Here is a 21,037-nt window from a genome sequence, read left to right on the forward strand (position 1 = left end):
CGCTACGTTGCTGGTTGTGATGTCTGCCGTCGCGCCAAGGGTCCTACCGGGTGACCCCCCCGGCCTACTTCAGCCATTGCCAGTTCCACCGCGCCCTTGGCACACGGTTTCGTTGGACTTTGTAGTGGACTTACCCTCGTCTCGTGGCTGTACCTGCCTTCTGGTTTTCTCCGACCATTTCACCAAGATGGTACACTGCGCTCCCTGTCCATCTGTACCCACAGCCAAGGAAACTGCGCAGCTGTACCTTCAGCATGTCTTCCGCCTGCATGGACTACCTGAGCGCGTGGTGTCCGACCGGGGCGTTCAGTTCACATCCCGGTTCTGGCGAGCATTACACCAGACCCTCGGGACAGAGGTCTGCCTCTCGTCAGCCTACCACCCACAGACCGATGGCCAGACGGAACGGGCGAACGCGGTGCTAGAGCAGTACCTCCGGTGTTACTGCAGCTACCAGCAGGATGACTGGGTCGACCACCTGGCATTGGCAGAGTTCGCCTATAACAACGCGGTGAATGCGTCCACCCAGCAGACCCCGTTCCAGGCCAGCTATGGTTATCATCCACGGCTGTTTCCAGAGGTGCTGCCGGCATCCGCGGTCCCGGCAGTGACGGAGTGGCTTCAAGAGCTCCAGTCCCAGCAACAGCTTTTGGTGGAGCAACTGCACCAGGCCAAGGAAGCGTACAAAGCCCAGGCCGACCGCCACCGCCAGGTGGGGCCGGAACTTCGCGTCGGTGACCTGGTTTGGCTCTCCACTCGCCATCTCCACCCCTCTCGACCTTCGCGGAAGTTGGACGCCCGCTTCACCGGCCCGTTCCCTATCGTGGACCAAGTCTCTCCTGTGGCATTCCGTCTCCGGTTACCCGCAACCCTGAAGGTTCACCCGGTCTTCCACAGGCTCCTTTTGAGTCCTGTGGCCCCACCCGACGAGTTCCACCCGAACCGTCCCCAACCGCAGCCAGTGTTGGTTCGGGGAGAGCCTGAGTACGAGGTGGAACGCATCCTGGACTCCCGATACCGCAGGGGAAAGCTGCAGTATCTCATTGACTGGAAGGGGTACGGACCGGAGGACCGTTCCTGGGAACCAGCGGCCAACGTCCACGCACCTGCCTGCCTCCGAGAGTTCCATGCGACGTACCCCGGCAAGCCGGGTCCGGACCCTCGGTTGAGGGGGGGGGCTGGGAGGGGGGATGGTGTGATGGCCTGGGATTCCGATTCGGAGGATGAAACAGAGGAATCCCAGCCTGCACAGGAGTCCCCGCCTCCAGGGCCGGCTGAACTGGGGCAAGGCCTAGATGCTGAAGAGCCTGCACCTGTGGCAGTGCAGCAGGAGCTGGCCCCAGGTGAAGTCCTCCTGGCCCCAGAGGGGCCTGATGACTCAGTGGCCACAGGTGAGCCTCCTCCAGGGCTCAGTAACCCTTCGGCCTCTCCTGATCTGCAGAGGCTTAGGGCAGAGAGGCGAAGGGAACTAGTTGCCCCCAGGAGGAGTGCTCGCCTTAAGGCCAGAGTAGGCGGGGCTCCTGGGGGTCGGGACCGCCCCTGACCTTAGAAGAAGATAAAAGCCCACTCATCCCGGCCCCAGGTTGCGGGAGCAACGTCGTTGTTGGCTTCGGACCTTCCTGTGATCCTGATCCCTGCTCGGCCTCCTGTTCCTGACTAACCGGTACTCCTGTTCCCTGCTCGGCCTCCTGTTCCCGACCATCCGGTGTTCCTGTTACCTGCTCAGCCTTCTGTTCCAGCGTTCCTGTTCCCCGCCCGTCTCTCTGCATCGGACCTCGCCCCGCTTCGTGTGGACTCTGCTACACTCACGGTACCTTACCCCCGGGACCAGCACAGAAGGAAGGAAGGAAGGAAGGGAAAGGAAGGAAGGAAGGAAGGAAGGGAAAGGAAGGAAGGAAGGAAGGAAGGAAGGAAGGAAGGAAGGAAGGAAGGGAAAGGAAGGAAGGAAGGGAAAGGAAGGAAGGAAGGAAGGAAGGAAGGAAGGAAGGAAGGGAGGGAGGGAGGGAGGGAGGGAAAGGAAGGAAGGAAGGGAAAGGAAGGAAGGAAAAGGAAGGAAGGAAGGAAGGAAGGAAGGAAGGAAGGAAGGAAGGAAGGAAGGAAAGGAAGGAAGGAAGGGAAAGGAAGGAAGGAAGGAAGGAAGGAAGGAAGGGAAAGGAAGGAAGGAAGGAAGGAAGGAAGGAAGGAAGGAAGGAAGGGAAAGGAAGGAAGGAAGGAAGGAAGGAAGGAAGGAAGGGAAAGGAAGGAAGGAAAGGAAGGAAGGAAGGAAGGAAGGGAAAGGAAGGAAGGAAGGAAGGAAGGAAGGAAGGAAGGAAGGAAGGAAGGAAAGGAAGGAAGGAAGGAAGGAAGGGAAAGGAAGGAAGGAAGGAAGGAAGGAAGGAAGGAAGGAAGGGAAAGGAAGGAAGGAAGGAAGGAAGGAAGGAGAAGGAAGGGAAAGGAAGGAAGGAAAGGAAGGAAGGAAGGAAGGAAGGGAAAGGAAGGAAGGAAGGAAGGAAGGAAGGAAGGAAGGAAGGAAGGGAAAGGAAGGAAGGAAGGAAGGAAGGGAAAGGAAGGAAGGAAGGAAGGAAGGAAGGGAGGGAGGGAGGGAGGGAAAGGAAGGAAGGGAAAGGAAGGAAGGAAGGAAGGAAGGAAGGAAGGAACGGAAAGGAAGGAAGGAAGGAAGGGAGGGAGGGAGGAAAAGGAAGGAAGGGAAAGGAAGGAAGGAAGGAAGGAAGGAAGGAAGGAAGGAAGGAAGGGAAAGGAAGGAAGGAAGGAAGGAAGGAAGGAAGGAAGGAAGGAAGGGAGGAAGGAAGGAAGGAAGGAAGGAAGGAAGGAAGGAAGGAAGGAAGGAAGGAAGGAAGGAAGGAAGGAAGGAAGGAAGGAAGGAAGAGGAAGGAAGGAAGGGGAAGGAAGGAAGGAAGGGAAAGGAAGGAAGGAAGGAAGGAAGGAAGGAAGGAAGGAAGGAAGGAAGGAAGGAAGGAAGAAAGATGGAAGAATGGCAGACGAAGGTGATAGACTACATGGGACTGGCTGAAATGACTGGCAGAATCCGAGACCAGGGGAAAGAGATGGCGGAAAAAGATTGGATGAAATTTTAAATTTATCTTAAGAAATATTGTAAAATTAATGAGTGCTAAAATGTTGCGGTTATAGAAAATAGGGGATTACAACTGTAAAAGATTACGTAAAAGAAAAGAATAAGGGAAAATTAGATAAAATCAAGGGGAAGGATTTGCTGAAACAAATTTGGGAACTGGGCTGCAGAAAGGGGAGGTATGGGGAAGTCGGTGAAGTAAGTTTTAAGAAAAAAAGGATTCGAAATTATACATGTTTGTTTTTGTGTGTGTATGTTTGTATGTTTGTATTGTGTATTGTGTGTGTTCTTATAATTTGTGAAAATCCAATAAATATTTAAAAAAAAAAAAAAGAAGGAAGGAAGGAAGGAATGAATCCTGGGCAAGACTTTCCAAAATAAAAAGGATGCCATCAGCCCGGAAACAAAGCTCACACACAATGACAAGAAAGAACCCTGTTGCAAGAAGCAGCTTCAGCAGTATGTATCTTAAAAACATTTATGCTAATTCAGTAAGACTATGCCCAGAAAGAGAAGGAGCTGTTTTTCCAATGTGGCAGGATACCAGAGATTTCACCAGGATGCACATGACTGTCGCAGCAGAAGTGGACACACTTATTCTGCACCCAGTATGCTCCCACTGCTGGTTTGGGAAGTTGTGTACACACAATGATTTGTACATTGATTTGTACACACAGTGTTTTGTACAAACACTTGTGTGCACAAATCAGTGTACAAATCATTGTGTTTTAAGCTGGTAATGCGTATGCAGCCCAACACTTCAAGAGATTACTCTGAGACTGCAAAGATACAACTGACAAGAGATACCTTCCTGTCCTGTAACCCGTAGAGAGGCAAGACGCTGAACCAGGAGGAGAACAAGTTCACCATTTTGGAGTGAATCTAAATAGCTGCTCCCAATTCACCATCTCACTGAGAAATCAGAGGTGGCCATTCCAGTGACATTTTGGGAGATGTAATTTGACCCCTAAGAGAGGGAGGGCAGGGAGGTGGATGAACTTCTTACCTTTCCCCTTTTCCTTTTCCACCATTTTCATTTTTATAACTTAGAAAAAGAAGATGCTGGCTATTTAAAGGTTTAAAAGGAAGGGGGAAAGGTGTAAGGAGTTCTAAAAGAAAGTAGGGGAAAGGTAAGCCTCTTCCCCCAGAAAAGGCACAAATGTTTCCTAACCACCATGTTATTCATGGGAAATGGCAGAGTGTTCAAGCAACAGAAGACAGCAATTCCAAAGGAAATGTGCCAAGAGAGGTTGAAGAGGATTCCCAAAGGACATCTTAGAATGGTACTCTGCAAATGATAGGCAAGGAATTTGCTGTTTTGGCCCGAATGGAATACCCAAATTGCAGACCCCTCAAGTGTCCCAATTTAATTTGGCACACCCCAAATTTAAATTGGGATTTCTAATCCCAATCCAGGATGCCCAGTTTTACCCAGAGGCTGCTCCAGCAGGGACCTTCCCAAGGCCGCTCTAGGTGACTGAGCAGGAGGCCAAAGACAGTGAAGGGAAGGAGGGGGCAATTGGGTGGGCAAGGAAGGGGTCAGTGGTAGGGAGGGGGAGAGCGATGGAGATGGGTGGTGGTGGTGGGGAGCCCCAAATTTACTTACAAAATATTGGAGGGTATGAAATTGAATTGTGGCAGAACTGAGCCACTTAAAATCCCAAATTCACCCAGCTAAAGTGAAATATACTCGGAGTCGAGAGTGGATTTCATGCTCTTTATTCAGCTCATAGTGATGAGGAGGAATGGAAGTTCCCCCACAATATCTGCTTTATATACATTATTTACACAATGGGCTACACGTGATTGGCTAATTCCGGGATTCTCCTGTAGGCCAATCAGGTTGTGGATTCATTTCCACCTGGAGCTGGATTGAGTGGCTCCTGCGGACCAATCATACTGCTGCCTTGTTCTAGGACCAATCAGACTGCTGCATTCTGAATCCTATTGTTCTAGGACCAATCAGACTGCTGCATTTTGGATCCTATTCAACTCAGTACATAACATAAGGCAATCCCATGATTGCTAAGCATACTCAGGAGTTTTTGGTGAGGCAACTGGATACCCCTCTCCACATGCATATTGACACTCTCAAGCACGCACACCAACTCCATGGGGCTGAGGCCTCTATGGCTCCCACCATGTCTGCTGGGACAGGGCTCAGCCCCCCCCCCAATCTTGAGAGGGCAGAAGAGGTCTGGCAAGAAGTTGCCTTGGGCTATGCAACGTTGGGAGGTGCTGCATGGACGAGCATGGCCTGGTGGGCGATTGTCATATTAGGAGGAGGACTGATTGGCGTCTCCTGATGTGACAGTTGTCACACATGCAATGTGTGATGAGCATGACGTCATGTGCATGTGCATTTTGCACATGACATCAGCCCCCCCCCCCCATGTTGGGTGCAACTTGGTGCCTGTGCTCTCAAATCATTCTAAAATATTAGTCAGACAAGGCTTGCCTTTGCAGAAGCCATGCTGATTCTTATTCAGCAAGACTTGTTCTTGATAATATTATATTTAGCTATGTTTTTTACCGGTTTACCCAGAAAGTACATTAGGCTGAGCAGCCTATAATTTCCTGGCTGTCCCCCTGGGCCTTGCTTTAAACACTGCTGTTACTTTGGCCACTTCCCAGTCCTCAGGTAAGGAGGTCAGCCTTACAAATGAGCAGGCTCAGTAGCCCCAGGATATAGAGTGATAGTCACAAAAGAAAAATGGAACCCTGGGTGAGGGGGAATGAAATGCCTTGTTTGGACAAAATGGCTGTCTGGAATCCAGAACATGAGCCTTCCATTTAGATGGGATATATTGCAACTTTTTTTTGCAGGTCCCACTCATGAAATCATTTGTTGCATGACTGTAATGTACCTTTCACAAGATGAATCTGGCTACAATAAAAATAAATAAATAGACATAGTCCTTTTTTTAAATGAACAATTAATGAACCGCTCAGAATTAATGTTTGTCCAATTGTACACTAGAGAACCAAGATGTACTAAAATACAGGACAGATAATTATGTTCTATGAAGAGACATTCAGCTTTAAGAAGTGAACAAATCAGCTTGGTTGAGAACGTGATCTTGGATGTCCAAATTCATTTGCACCTTTTCTGTGGCCACTGGGAGATTTGAGCAGACTTGAAGTACACTCGAAAGACAAATAGTGCTCGCTTGCCCTTTCAGACTGGAGTCGCCAGACGTGAGCCAGAGAAGCTGGTGGCTGTGAACAGTTAGAGCCATCCTATCATTACTAAATAATTCAAAGTCTCTCTCTCTCTCTCTCTCTCTCTCTCTCTCTTTCTCTTTCTGTCATGGCACTTTCCTACATGAGAAGACTGTGATAGCAAGACAGACTTGGAGAAGACAGAGCAAAGAAGCTTGTGTTTTTGCGGCAGCAACCCTTCCTGCCTTTGCACAGGGTTTGTAAAACAAGAGTGGTTCTCACTGAAGCCATTTCTCCCCCTCTGGTGCAGCCTCCGTTCCACCAGCAAAGGTCAACCCGTTCTCTGTTCAAAGCAAAAGCACACCCCCTGGTTATCAGATTTAGGAATTCTATAGGGAGGCTGCAGATGGAATATGTTTAAAACAGGAAGAATGCTGCAATTCTCCATGAAGAGAGGTTGTTGAGGTCAACACGTAAAAAATCGGAGAATGCTGACAAGCTGTGCGAGTACAAGGAGAGTGTGGTCAGTTTGGAGTGTAAAAAAAATGAAGGGAGTCACTGTGTGTGGGAACCAGGGAGGGGGTGGGGTGTCAGGGGGCACAGAGCGAGGAAGAGAAACTCAGGGATCCAGGTGTGCTGATTAGCGAAGGAGAAATACGATTAGGAGGTAAGAAATCAAAGGCTGTGTGTGACTAATGGAGGCATATTATCATATAGGGTTTTAAAAAACTTAAATGCAGCTTTCACAATTACTCGGCTGGTCCACCTCCAGATAGTTTTAAGCATCGGGGAGGGGAAAGAGTCAGAATTGATTCTGATTCTCGGATAACAAACAGGAATCAAAGGTCGGACTTTCAGGTGCTGTTTTTGCTTTTTCATACCAGGAACCATAAACCCCAGTGTCTGCCTGCGCTGCCTCTCCTGATTGCAATTAAGAACACAAAGCTTGCATTCATAGTTGAGACCAAAAGCCCATCCAGTCCGGTCAGGGGCAGCCCATCCCATTTTGCCACCTGAGGTGCATGTGCACTGAGCACCATGTGCCGTGCACCCCCTTGCCTCCCCCACCAAAGCCTCACTTCGTGGGGTTGTGCAGCTGTGGTTTCTGGGTTCCTGTGAGATCTCTCAAGCCCTAGGAGATGTCATGAGAACCCCCCCTGATTTAGTGGGGTTCTTGTAAGATCTCGCTGGAAGCTGCCACAGCTCCTCCTCCATACTTCTCCTGGGGCTGGACAGGCCCTCCTCCAATTTCAGTGCCTGAGGTGGCTGCCTTGCTCTGCCTCCTGGACAGTCCCAGCCCTCAGCCTGGTCTTCTGCCCCATGTCTGGTGCTGGCACACAGAGCAAGCTGAGCTGGCCAGCTGAGATGCAGGGACAGTACCAGCATTGGGGAGTCTGGTGGGTCACTACCGGGATCTGATGGGAACCAGGAAAGGAACGGATGAATTTCTCCCCTACTGTCCTGTATCCTTGGCTTCCAAGCAGGAGTTTATAGCATTGGATAAAAGCAAGGTGTGTTGACATGTTTGCCTTTGGTGTTTTGACACTTCAAAACATATGCAAGCAGTTCCTGATACTTTTGCTCTCACTACTCCTATGCATTATATAAGAGTTGTGGCCGGTGTCAAGACTTGAAATGGGATGGTCCTACTTCAAGTCCTCCTGCAGCAACGGGTGACCTTGGGTCAGCCACTGGCTCTCAGTCTAACCTACCTCACAATGATCGTTTCCATACATTACTTGGGAGAAAACCCAGGCCGGCCATTGTCGGTACATTTTCTCACTCCTGTGCTTGTCACATCCACACCGCTGCATTTTTAGGCATACCACAAAATGTTGTGTGTGAAGGGACCCTCTCTGCACCAGGCCTTTGTGTCTGACTGTTATTCCCCTTACATGTCATATTCCTTCTGGAAGGAGGGAGTCAGTGATCTCCATGACAAATGCACGCTAAGCCATTTTTACATGGCATGCACCTTCTGCATAGAGAAGAGTTGCTTCTCAGACTTCTCTTTTCTCTTTCCCCCCAGCAATAGGAAAAGGCAATTTCAAAACCATTTCCCACTTTCTTCTTCTTCCTCTTTCTTCTTGGCATCCCCCCACTGCTTTATGCTTGCTGCCCCTGTTGTGCTGGTGCACACAGCAGCTGTGCTCTTGGGAGTCAGCCTGTACTCCCTTCGCCCGGGCAAAAGAGACGATGGCTTCTGAAGCAAGGAAGAACACCCTGCTTTGCCCCCGCTCTCTCCCTCTTGATGTCTGTGTGAGTTTGGAGCCGCTTTCCTTCCACTGGGAAAACACATTCTGGTGCTTCCAGGAGCTGAACACTGCGCTCTAAAACGACGAAACCATCTCTTCCCCTGACAGAAGCTGTTATACGCTTGGGCCAAGATGCAAAGAAAGGAGGAGAAGAAAAGCTGGCTTTAAAGAGTGTGAAGCTGGGCAAGCTTGATAATTGACAGGCCAGTAGTTTATTCAGGGTGCTGGGAACTGTAGCTCTCTGAGGGGTAAACTGCAGTTCCCAAGATCCTTTGGGGAGAAGCCATGCACTTTAAATGTATGGTGTATACACAAGCACACTGAAGGAAGCTCAGTGCAGTCTATTCCAAGGAGTGTTGTTTTTACAGAGTACTTGATTACATTTTGAAATGGGGAGGGGGGTTCTGTTCCCCACTTCCCCACCTGCCTTCGATTCCCCATCTCTGCTTCTTTCTCTCTTGGGCAGGGTTCATTGCAAAGAGTCTTCTCTGCCTTGTCACAGCCTTGGGCAGAATGGCCCCGCCATTCAGCAGGCCAAGGTCCCTGTTACCAGGAACAGGAAAACTGTTATTCAAAGCATCAGGAGTGGTAAAAGTGAAAATACTGGTTGTTGCTCTCCCTTCTGACCATGTAACTCTACCGGGTGTAGCCAAATAGTTTGGTCTGGGCAACATGACCAACATGAACAATAGTCAGGTATGATGGGAGTTGCAGTCCAAAATATCTGGATGGCAAGGAAAAGGTAAAGGACCCTTGTCCAGTCAAAGGCGACTATGGGGTGTGGCACTCATTTCACTTCAGGCTGAGGGTTTGTCCACAGACAGCTTTTCTGGGTCATGTGGCCAGCATGACTAAACCGCTTCAGGTGCTACAGAACAGCATGATGGAAGCCAGAGTGCACAGAAACACTGTTTACCTTCCCGCCACAGTGGTACCTATTTATCTACTCATGCTGGTATGCTTTCAAACTACAAGGTTGGCAGGAGCTGGGACAAAGCAATGGGAGCTCACCCTGTCGTGCGGATTCGAACCACCGACCTTCTGATTGGCAAGTCCAAGAGGCTTGGTGGTTTAGACCACAGCGCCACCCGCTCCCTCCTATCTGGATGGCACTAGGTTGGGAAAGGCTGATGTAGACTATCACTATTGTAGCTTGGTGTGATGTGAGGATCCCAGGAACTCTCCTTTGCATAAGAAGACTGGTGTATCCTTGGCTGCCAGAACAGTGGAGCTTGAAGTAGAGTCAGAAAAACAAAGCTGGAACTTCAAGTGTTGCCTGAAGTTCAGAAACTGAAGCTTTTAAACCCTTGTGCCTTAAGAAGTATCCATCTAATGGACAGTAGCCATGGAGAAAGAAGGAAGTTTATGAGTTAGAAAACAATGTGTTTCTTACAAATGAATAACTTACAAGTGAAACTAGAAGTGCCACAGCTGGGGTGCTGCAAAAAAGCAGGGGAAGGCAGGAGGGGGATAAGCTGAGCAATTTCTGAACCTGGCAAAGTCTCGTCGTTTGTTGACTCAGCAAAGTTGTCTTTACTAACAGCTTCACTTCCTGAAGCTCAGGAATGAAATGTGGCTCTTGAAGTTGACTTTAGAACAATCTCCACTTGAACTCAAGTGCTCTGTGCATCGGGGAAGAGAAGCCAAGGCTGAAAGAGTGAGGGAGAGAAAGGAGAGGCCCTCAAGAGAGGAACGAGAGGAGAAGGAGAAAGATGAAAAGTGCCATTTATCTCCAGGTTCCCTCCTTCATCCCTCTTTCTGCTTATGGCTTCCCTTTCTCTTTCAATACCTTCCTGCTGCCAAGGGTGCTCCACATCTTTGAGCAGTGAGACTTCAGCTTTATAGAAAAAGATGGTCTGTCAGCAGCTGTGACATTATAAAACTGCCTTATACCAAGTCAAACTGTAGGCCCACCTGGTCTAGCCCTGTCTGCCCACAGGCCTCTAGCAGAAGTTCCCCCTGGCCCTGGGAGTGAGAGATTGAACCCGGAACCTTCCCGGGGCAGAGTGTGGGCTCTGCCACTGACACATAACCTTTCCCTAAACAGACAGGTGAGCCTGACCTCCAGGCATGCCTGCTTTCACCGGTATCATCAGGAAAGGAGTTTCACAAGTGAAGAAGGAAGACATTTTCCCCAGCAGTGGGAGTCAGGACATCTTTTCTTGGCAACTATCATTTTGGGGGGTGACACACCATGAATCAGTCAGCAATATGACAGCTTTCTCATGCGTCCAATGTCAATATTGGGCCACTTCAGCTTGTTAAGCATACTTTTGGGGTGACCACATTATCCCCCTGATTTGTTTTACTTTTTAAATGAAACCACATACTGAATGCATGCTCCATGCCATGGGACTCCATTTTGTGTTTAGATACTGGGCCTCTGGCCTCTGCACTCCTGATAGCAATTTATATTCACTTATTCTTATTCGGTGGGAATCTGTCTCAGTCTTGTCTATTTAGTTTGGCTAAGGCATTGCATGGCCTTTCCAGATAAGAAAGGGGTGTAAAACTTTGGCAGCTCGTGTATCAAGACTAGCTGTTGCTGCTTAATTCTTCATGTGCCCTGTTCTACCTACCTACCTACCTATCATCTATCTATCTATCATCTATCTAATCATCTGTCTGTCTGTCTGTATCGTTTGTATACCACCATTTCCCCACAAAGAGCTCTGTGTGGCGTACATGGTTCTCCTCCTTCCTATTTCATCCTCACAACAATCCTGTGAGGTAGTTTAGGCTGAAAGGCAGCGACTGGCCCAAGGTCATTCAGTGAGCTTCACAACTGAGTTGGGATTCAAACCCTGGTCTCTCAGGTCATAGTCTAACACTCCAACCATTATGTCACAATATGGAAGTGCCTTTGAGCATGGGAGATCAGCAAATATACTACTTAAGTAAGTGATAAATAGGATCTGCTTGCACTAAAGTAGTGATGGCCTAATGTAGGGTAGCAGTAACAATTTTGTGTTTGTGTCCTATAACCCCAAGAATGAATGTGAGTGTGGGTATCTATCCTGTGAAAGAATCACCGGTTCCATCTTTCCTCCCATTAAAAACAACAACTGTGTAACCGTATATGCTTTCTCTTACTGGAGAAAGGGAGTGTACAAACTAGAAACATATTTTGAAAGGCTCACAATATGGCAGGTGATGTTGATGGGGAGATAGTAGCCTTGCTGATAAAGGTAAAGGGACCCCTGACCATTAGGTCCAGTCGTGACCGACTCTGGGGTTGCGGCACTCATCTCGCTTTACTGGCCAAGGGAGCCGGCGTACAGCTTCCAGGTCATGAGGCCAGCATGACTAAGCCGCTTCTGGCAAACCAGAGCAGTGCACGGAAACGCCGTTTACCTTCCTGCCGGAGCGGTACCTATTTATCTACTTGCACTTTGATGTGCTTTCGAACTGCTAGGTTGGCAGGAGCAGGGAACTGAGCAACGGGAGCTCACCCCGTCGTGGGGATTTGAACCGCTGACCTTCTGATCAGCAAGTCCTAGCCTCTGTGGTTAAACCCACAGTGCCACCCGCATCCCAGCCTTGCTGATACTTGACTATTTATTTCATTTCATTAAAAAAACAACAACACCTGGACAGTGGGAAATGGTCAGCATTGAATGGTCAGGGGAGATTTAGTTTTTAAGTTTCAAAATTATGCAAGCAAGAATCACAAGCACAAACCAAAAAGCATCAATGGCATTCACAGAACCACAATACTGACAATGGGAACAGATGTATCAGTGGGTGAGGAGAGTGTGCTTGTGTATGACCCGGCAGTCTGAGTGGTGAGAAACTGCTTTCCTTACAACTGAAATGTTAGCTAGGGGAGGAAGGCATTTAAGGTAGCTCATCCCACCACCAATTCATGAGCGAGAGGGAAGATGTCAATACCCCAACCCACTGTGTAATGAACGAATATCCATTTCTTGTGCAGAAAGACCTGCCATCTGCCTGTGAATGTTGCATTCTTTTCAGTAAGTGTAAGCTACATTTAGTTCGGTGCTTACCAAATTGTGTGCTGCAAGAGGTGGAAGGTGCGAAAAATTAAGCCACTGCATTGGGTGCATCAGGCCCCACACAAGGAGGCCCTGTGTGAAATCGACCCCCCACTTCTGCCAATATACAGGCAGTGAAGTGATAGTCAGAGGCAGGGAAGAGGGTCAGACCACAATTCCTTGAGGCTGTCCGCTGGGAGGTACAAATGAATCTAGAAGTCCCATTCTGTCCCCCAACCCTGGGAAAAAGGAAGGGCAGCTTGCCTGGGGCTAATGTTAATACGTGGATTCTTATAGATGCAAAAAAGATGGTTGCTCACTGTTTTTGAAGTTCATCACCAACAACAAAGAATGGGTGGTATTCAGCAGAGTTTTACCAATAGTAGACCCACTGAAACTAATGGACCTTACTTAAAAATGCTTATTAATTTCATTGGGCTTACTCTTAATACCACCGGTTGCACTTGAGCATAAGTGAAACACAGCTCCAGTTTCAATTCAGAAAAAAATCTGTTCCCCAGCCCCCTAAAGACTAGGGGCACTTTCAGATTCCTGCTACATTGGGGTGGGATTCAATCACATACTGGCTAATTCAGGTTGCACAGTGAGCGCTGATTTGGCGTTCTTCCTCAGCAAACTGGCTTTCCCGCAAAATAAAACAAAATAGAAAATCAAGGGGGAATGCACTGGAAAGTGTGGGATAAGCAGTGCTTGACTCAGTGTTGTATAACCTCTCTGTAAACAAATCAGACGAGTGCTTAATAAATAGTGACCTCGTCTAACCTCCGTGCAAGGTTGGCACAAACAAATCAAGATGAATATTCAATTAAAGAGTCAGCTGGAGCAAACAGCAATTTGGGTTTTCTCCGGATTGATATTTACTATGATTTAGCACTAAAGAGTGGGTTTCCCTGGGAGCAGAGCAGGGCAAGGGGACCCTTGGACCCATGCTTTCTAAGCACAGAATAACTGGAAGTGCGGACAACCCCATTTCTCTCTCTCCCTCTGTGTGCCTCTCAGTAGAGAGTATCCCATTTGTCATCTTGGTAGTCCTGACACTATGTCAGCATGCTTGCACTGGCAGTTGTTTCATTGGTGCAATGGAAGCAGCCTCATGCATAGCTCAAAAATCACACCCGCCAAACCCTTGCAGCATTGGCAGATTTATAAACATAATGGTGCAGCTGCACTGAGGCGGATGGACAGAGAGATTTAACTCTGGTGGCTTGGCTATCACCAGTGGCACCCTTGCCCAGCTTAGACTGATGTGCCAGCCGTTTCTGATCCTCGAGACTGGAAGATCTGGTCACGGTAACTAGCCTGCTACAATGTGCTCTGTGTGGGGCTAGCTGCCTCTGAAATGCGTCCAGAAATGTCAGTTGATCCATAATGTGTAAACTGCTTAGAGGTTTTTCTTACAATCAAGCAGTATATAAATTTTGTTAAACCTGCAAGATCGCCTTACCACACATGTCAACTCAACTGCTTTGATCAGTGGAAGTGGCACTGCTACAGGGGCCACGTAATACCTGTTCCACATATGTTAGAACTAATGGTTTAGTGCTGCAGCTCCTGCACTTGGGAACTCCCTGCCAATTGAGATCAAGGCGGCACCTTCACTGTCCTCTTTTTGTGCCTGCTTAAAGCATTCCTGTTTCGACAAGCTTATCCAGATGCTTACAAAGTTGATAACTTTAATCTGTTTTAGTATTTTAACTTTTGTATGTTTTAAGGAAGGGTTGTGACTTTCCCCTCCATTTTATTGTTTTCTCTCTTCATAAAAAACCTGAAATCGGTTTACAATCAAGCAGTGTATAATTTTTATGAAATAAATACAATAAAAATGATGTGGCCAGATGGCTAAGTGGAGCAACTTATCCAAGGCCCCCACAGAGGCCCTGCTGCAAACCCAGCGCCCCCTGAAGTATGCCTGGCGTGAGATGGCATTTTGGATGGCTTTCCTTTAGTTTTATTTATTACATTTCTCTCCAAGGAGCTCAAAGTAGCACACATGGTTCTTTTCCTCCCCTTATTAACTTCGCAACAACCACCCTGTGAGAAACACGGACAGCCCTAAGGTCGCCCAATGAGCTTCATGAAGGCTTTTGGGTCTCAAATAGTCTTTAACCCTGCAGAAAGCGCGGTTGCTTTCAATGGGTGCTTTTAGTGCTGACTGCTATGTTCTAACTCTGCTGTTTTTCACTTTCTTGTAACTGAACTTGTTTTATTTTCATGGTTTTTATTCTCCCTGGACTCTTTCTGCAGAAAGGTGAGCTAGAAATAGTATAAATAACCCTTCTCATAGAGGTCTGCCACTTTACGGAAATTAAAATAGCGTAAGCGAAACGTATCTTTCAGAATCAGGAACAAAACTGAGCCGACATGGGGGTGGCATTCATCCCAAGAGTCAAAGGCCCAGGACCTCAGGAGCAGAAGTCAGGGCTGCTTCTCCAGCAACCACAGCTTGCAGTTTAAAGTGCCAGGAAATGGTGATTTCCATGCAACAAAAGGATTGTAAGTACTTGCTGGTTTCCTGGAAAACTACACCAAGTACATAATAATAAACGTTCCTCTTTAACCAGGCCTTTGATTGACTGACATCCGACGCCCTTTTAAAATGTGTTGTGGAAGGGGGTGGGGGATTATTGGGTTGTCTTTGTTTTTATTATGTGTTTTGTTTTTTTTTCATATTGTAATTTTATGTTGTGAACCGCCCTGAAATCTACGGGTATAGCGTGGTATACAAATTTAATAAATAATAAATAAAAATAATAAAATAGTGGGGGCTATGTTGAGGTTGGGAAGTTCTCCCAGAAGTTCTGCATAAATACTTAAACCCAAGTAACTGGTGGGATGTGGTGTGGAGTCCTGTTTTCTTTTCTATTCTTTTTTGGTCTTGTGCCCCCAGCAAACCACGTGTCGCATGAAACACCCCAATTTAAAAAAATTAAAAGCAGCCTTAGTGAGCTGCAATTTGGAGCTGTGGTGAGGGAAGGGCGCTTGGCCTTTTCCATACTGGCTGGGGTTGGGTGTCTCCCCCCCCCCTTAAAATCCCACAGCTGCGTTTTTCCTTGTGGGACTGGCAAATGTGCACTTAGATCCACAAGGGAAAAGGGGAGGCTCTGAATGGAGACTGAAAGAGGTTTAGCACTAGCTCTAAATCAAAGCCTTTGGAGGCTGTTTCTTTCCTTTTTTAATGTAAGGTGATTTGACACTTGCCCTTTCGAGGAGACAAGCAGCGGCCGCTTTGGTACCTGTTTGCGCCCAGTGGAAGCCAGAGGCGGAAATGTGCTGGGGGGGGCGGGGTGGAGAAGAAAGAAAGAAAGGGATTAAAAGCAAAGAAGCTCCCTGGCTTGTATTTTCACTCCCTCTTCTCTCTTTTTTTTTTTTACACTTAAAATGCATGATAATCGGTCCTTGGGTGTGGAATGCCGAGGTGGTTTCCGTGGCATTTAGAGGGAAATGTTTTGGCGTCCTTTGCAGCAGCCCCCTCTCCGGGGGCCTCTTCGGGGGGGGGGGAGGCGGCCTTTTCCTTTGCGGCCAGACGCCTTTTATCTGCCTTCCTCTTTGGCAATCGGCGAGCGAGGGGCTCAGCTGACCGGCCCTGGCGGCGAAGCATCCTGCGAAGCAGGCGCAGAATTAAGGAGCAATCAGGCAAGGATTATGGCAGAGCCCCACTAATAAAGCGAGCGGCCGCTTCCCGCTCCTGCCACAACAACAAGCGCGGCAGTGTCAATCAACCGGCCCAGAAGCCGCCCCGACAGCGCGTCCCTGGCCAGGCTGCGGCAGCCAATGCGCCGTCGCGAATGGCTCGGGGGGTTTAGGGGGCCAAAAAGCGACCCGAGAGGATCGCGTCTCTTGCCAAGGGCAGGCCAGCCGACGGTCGCAAAACAGAGAAAAGCGCCAAGGGCTGAGCAAGGCGTTTCCTCGGAAGCAAAGCCGTCTGCATTCAAGGGACCTCTTCCCGAGTTCGCATGCTCAGGATCGCAGCACGAGCTGCAACCCAAGTGTGTAGCTCGAACTTCCTAACGGTGTTTACTCTCGAGGAAGCCGCCCTCGCCCGGCTATCCTCTAATACCACCGTTACTCGAAAGTAAGCCCCTCTCTGCTCGCCCGGCGCGCCGACGCCCTGCTGGGCTCATCGCCTCCTTCCGCGCGAGGAAAGCCGAGCAGAGCCGTCGAGAGCGCAGCTGCCGCCCCAGGCACAGCCGGAGGCCGATCATCGGCCTTCGGAAGCGTCGCCACTTATTCCCGAGGAAACGCATCCCGGGCTGCGTGTCCTGATATTCTCCCCCCACCCCCTCCAGTTTAAGTAGCCCGTCAGACAGAACCTTCCAGCCGCCTTCCTGCTTTCCATCCCGGTGACCTCCTTCCCCGTCGGGTGGAGTTCCGCCCGCCCGCCCGCCTTGGGAGCAGCTCTCCAGCCCGGCCCTCCCCGACCTTCCTGGCCAGCGAGAGCAGCTCCTTCGCACGCACTGGGGCGCTGGACCGCGAAGGCAGCGCCCCTCGACGGCTGCAGAGAGCGCCTCCGGCTGCGCCCACGCTCCGACCCGCGGCTCTTTGGGGGTCGGATGGTGGCCTCAGACGCGCCGCCTCTCAGTGCACATGCTTTTGAGAACGTGAACCCAAAGTACAACGCAGCCCCCTCTGCACCCGCCCGTCGGAAGCGAAGGGGCGGGCAGCGTGCACGTGTGAGTGCGCCACAGCTGCAAAGTCCACTCGGGTTTCCGCGTGTTTTAAGCTCTCCATTGTGAGAGCAGCCCGGAACAAGGAAGGGAAGGGCCGTCTTTGCGCCCCCTCCTCGCCCCCTCTAACTTTTCGCGGCTTCCAGCCGCGTCCGGGGGAGGCTGAAGTATTATTTCCAAGAAGCCGAGCGCGAGGAGAGGAAGGGATGCGGGGGAAAGACTGAAACAGGAGGAGATTAGATTAAAATCTCTCCGTGTGCGTGTGTGTGACTGCTTGCTGGTGTTGCTGCGTTATTTCCCCAGCCCTGAGCCTCGTCTGAGCAGCTCGATCGATTCTCATTGATTGTCCCTGACGAGCTGCTCCACTTTCCAGCCAATGTCAGCCTGTCTGCATTCGGGAAAGAGAGAAATTAAGGAAAATCTCTGCCGCCCTGGCGGTGTCGTTTCCACACACTTCAGCTGGCAGGCTGCCAGGTGCTAGGCTGCAGCCAAGAGCTGGACCGGACTCTCCTGAGCCGGGGATCCGGAATCGCAGGGGAGGGAGGGGAATCACGAGAAAGAAGCCGCAGAAGTCGGCGAGGAGTTGCCCTGGGGCGGCGAGGAGAAAACAGCACACAGCACGCTGCTGCATGAGGCTGGACATGGACAATATAGAGATTTTATTTCCAATAAGAAGGGGGGCAGATTTTGTTAAATGCAAAACAAGTAGTAAATAAAGGCTAGAGCTGGCCTGCAGGGGTCAGTGTGCCCACCTATCCCACTCTTATCCCACTCTTGCCTCTGAGAAACAAGGGGGGGGGTGTTACTTCAAAATTCCCCCAAACCTGCTCAGTCAGAGGTGATTGTGGAACAGAGGAAACACTATGTTCTGTAGCAGAGGAAGCCAGAAAAACCTCTCATTGTTATTTGCATGCTTCCCAGAGTTAGAGGTGGTTTTTGCAGAATGTGAGCGTAGGTGATATTTCTGAAAGTGACCTCTCTTGACAAGATGCTAGATGTCCCTGAACAAATTCATGCCATTGGCCATGCGAGAGGGCCTCCTTGCAAGGGCCTTGAGAGAGTGCCGTAGAGACAGCACAAGGCTGTACTGCCAGTTCAGTTTGTATGGAGGCCTCGACAGAGATACTCCCGTTCGCTGAATGTATGGGAGCTGCCTTCTCTACATGGGTCTTTGTAGGAACAGAAGAAGCTGCCATATGCTGAGCATCTGCCTCTGTGTTTGCTGTGCTGGCTGGCCCCATCTCTCCAGGGTTTCAGACAGGACATTCCCTACCTGGAGTTGCCGAGGAGTAAACCTGGGATCTACCACAGAACTGCGGCCCTTCTGTGGGAAGACTATAAAAGGCCATTGTTCCAGCAGCCTACTACTTGCCCACAAGATTTTCATGGCATGTCAGGCACACAGAAACAAGTGCAACCCGAATTCCCACAGAATTTATTGGCGTGATTCCAGAGGCAAACTGGTATCTCCCTTTCTCAGAGCTTTGGACTCTGATAAATATATCGGCTATCTATAATTGGTTTGTGTCACACAATGACCTGTTGACTCTGTGCAAAGCATCACCTCAGCCCTCCAGGGGCTACCCTGACTGTAGTATCTCACCTGATCCCTCCCACAAGGCCAGACAGTTTGCAATCCAATTATGTTAGCTCACTCCCCTTTCAAGCCAGCTGCCCTTTGTCTGAAGAGCATTCAACTGGCTCCCCTGCTATGTAAAACCACTGTGACCATTTTTTGATGAATGTGTGAAGACACTGTGGGCAGTCAGGGCACAGACCCATCTTGGCCAGACCCACCTGCAGTCCACCAACTTGCGGCAGCTCTCCAAGGTTATTGGTACATTTTTCAAAGCATAGCACAAGTCAACAGATCACTCTTATTTGAGCAAACTAATGTTTAACATATCAGAAGCCTCACCATCTAATTAGTTGAAGTCTTCTTTGGGTGCAGCTATTTGAAATTGCAACAACATACAGATGACAATTGAGCTCCAGGCTGAAGGAATTTGTTCCACTTGGGAAGCAGCAGAAAAGATGCTGGCCAGGTTCAAGCCAGAGCATCACCCCTTTAAAAACTCTCCGGTAGAGGCCTGCCGCTGAATGTCAGGATAGACAAATACTGGGCTGTGTGGATCAACTGTCTGACTCAGTGCAAAGCAGCTCTCTGTATTCATAGAAACGGATGGTACTGCTGATGGCACATTGCAAGTGAACAGCCAAGTGGTCTTCAAACAAAGAGCAGCAGGCTTGAAAGGGGAACAGGCTAACCTAATTGGACTGCAAAGTGTCTGGCCTCCTGGGAGGTTCATGTTACACCTTTCTGAGCAAGGAGCTCAACATTTTAGCAGGAAAATAGGGGGGAATCACAGCACAAGCCAAGATGATCCAGTCAAGGTTGCTTTTCATGCTTTTATGTGTTGAGCTGAGAGAGAGCGTGATTGTTAGAGCTATAATGGGGATTCCGGTATTATGAGAGGGAAAAGGCAAGAAGACAAATGAGAATACATTTTGGGAGGAGTGGGTGTGAGTTTTACAGCATTTTCTCTAATTGTTCATGGTATTCATATACTTGGAATAGCCTTTACAAGAACCTTGCTTTGGCTCCAAAATTAGAAACAACAAGTAAAACTGATAGTTCGTAAGCCAAGAACAAACCTTGGCTTCAGATCCTATGATTTGTTTTAGCAAAACAAACCATGACCCTCAATTCAGATGCAACACTAAGCCAACATTTGCTGTTTATTGCCTCCCCCCTTGCTAGTGAGGAGTCCGCCCCATAGTAGAAGCAGTCTGAGCATTCATGGTAAACCATTAGCCATGACTTACCATGAAATGGGAATACAGCCTGTGAGTTCATGGCTAAACTGAGAACTCCCTAGTTCACAGCTCATGCGATTAACTGTGAAGATGTGTGTGGTTTTTTACAAGATTTTACTCCAAATTAGAAAATATTTGAAAAACTTGAAAACAAGTCATCTTTATGCTGTGCTATTTTTCAAAGCTGTTAAAATATATAAATGTTTTTGTAACTATGCACCCCTTTCATTGTGCCATTAGGACTTACTCGTCAGGCGTCAGATGCGTTAACGTATCTATGTGTGTGTTATTTTGTATTTTTATGTTGTAAACTGCTCTGTGGTCTTTGGGTGGTATCTAAATGTAATAAATAACAATAAGACATAAATAATCTGCTGGGGGGAGTCTCCACTTTGCATCCCAGCAGTTCATGAAGCCTGGCTAGCCTGGCTGTGAACCACTTTGAATGCAATGCTTACAGAAAGTGGTAGACAGATAAGGTGACAATGACTACAGGATGAACTCTAGAACCCCTTCCTTTGGAAAGCTCATTGGGCCACATCTCCCTCTCTGCCATCTGCTGTTTGATAAAGACATTTTTATTCTGCCAGGAATCTGATCTCTTGGACTGAAGTGTTTTAATTCACTGACCTATAGCTTTTCAATTTCTTACATGCTGTATCTGGCTCAGTTTCACTGCATTGTTAATTTTTATTAGTTATTTGTAGTTTTTATTTATTTCTTACATTACTGTACTACCCATCAACCATTTACTAAGCCCTTGGGCCATCCACAAACTTACTTAAACATACACACATACAAATACAATCCAGAAATTAAAAACCATTAAAAATCAACTACACACAGTGCAAATGGGCAGAGAAATTGTTTTGAAATTGTGGTCAATCAGCTTGAGCATAGTAACTACTATGGAAGAACAAGATAAATTTTTCTTAACTAATAAATTAAATGATAAGTGATTCCTGTGTCTTGCCTTGCTATAGGTTCATGTAGCCCAGCGTTCCATCAGTGGCGCTGCCTAGTGCCTCTTGAAGCTCATAAGCAGAGCATAAG

At 48.5% G+C, this 21,037-nt stretch overlaps 1 long non-coding RNA gene across 1 annotated transcript in view; it reads left to right on the forward strand.

Moving 5' to 3' along the window:
* Positions 1 to 6,844: 6,844 nt before the first annotated feature.
* The window catches only part of LOC308594050, a 34,947-nt gene continuing 20,754 nt past the window's right edge, over positions 6,845 to 21,037 (forward strand). The window contains exons 1-2 of the long non-coding RNA XR_014011267.1: positions 6,845 to 6,899; positions 14,841 to 14,996. This is a non-coding gene — a long non-coding RNA (uncharacterized lncRNA). The remainder of the gene's footprint in view (positions 6,900 to 14,840; positions 14,997 to 21,037) is intronic.

Source organism: Podarcis bocagei, assembly GCF_964188305.1.
Source record: "Podarcis bocagei genome assembly, chromosome: 8".
Taxonomy (NCBI): Eukaryota; Metazoa; Chordata; class Lepidosauria; order Squamata; family Lacertidae; genus Podarcis; species Podarcis bocagei.